Here is a 915-nt window from a genome sequence, read left to right on the forward strand (position 1 = left end):
GTGGGGTGGGGTGTCGGGGGGGAGGGATGTTCTGTCTGACCTGGGAGGGTCGGGTCGGGTTATCTACTAACCTCATTGAGGAAGGGGAGTGAATGAGCGGTTTGTGGCCAGGTGAACGTGGAGTGAGCTTGAGTTGTTACTAAGGGAAACCGGGAGCGCAGGAAAAGGGGACCAGAGTGCCAGGCGTGGAGGTTGATTGAGGTGCCCACATCCCATCTATAGATGGGAAAGGCGAATCTCACGTTTAAGACGCCAGGCCAAGGTGATGCTTTGACCAAGGGTCTGTCTCAGTCCCTAAACCACTGTCCTGTCTCCTATGCTGCGCTGATTTCCAGTAGCCACTGGCCACTTGGAAACTGGTTTAAAGGACCAGTGATAATCCACCTGCGTTGTTGCTTTCAGGGAAGATTCCGAATTGATATTAAATATTGATTATTTGAGAGGCGGCAGTGGAGGTGGCACAAAAGAACATTTTATGGGATCATATTTTCCATCTTTTGGCCAGAAGTCAGTTTAGGGAAATAAAACCCATTTGGAATAATTTTCAGAGTGAATTTGAAGTAGTTAATGAAGATTTTTAAAGTTTCCTTTTGCCAAATTTTGCTTTGGCTTTGAAGCTGTAGTATGGTGTGATGGAAAGAGGACTCACTTTGGGGACATTGGGAATTACAGCTCTTAGAGATGAAAGAAATATAGAATATCATCCAGCCCAGCTTTGAGATAGGCAAGATTTTTTTTAATTGGAGTTTTTATGGAAATATCATGTAGTTTTAAGAGTGAATACAAAGAGATCTGGCATACCCTTCACCTGGTTTCTTCCAATGGTAACATTCTATAAAAGGACAGTACAGCATCATAGGGAGTATATACTGATAGCCCACAGGTGCCGCAGTCCGGCTGCAGCAGAATAATGGG

The sequence above is a fragment of the Marmota marmota genome, unplaced genomic scaffold (assembly GCF_001458135.2).
Source record: "Marmota marmota marmota unplaced genomic scaffold, marMar, whole genome shotgun sequence".
NCBI classification, from domain to species: Eukaryota; Metazoa; Chordata; class Mammalia; order Rodentia; family Sciuridae; genus Marmota; species Marmota marmota.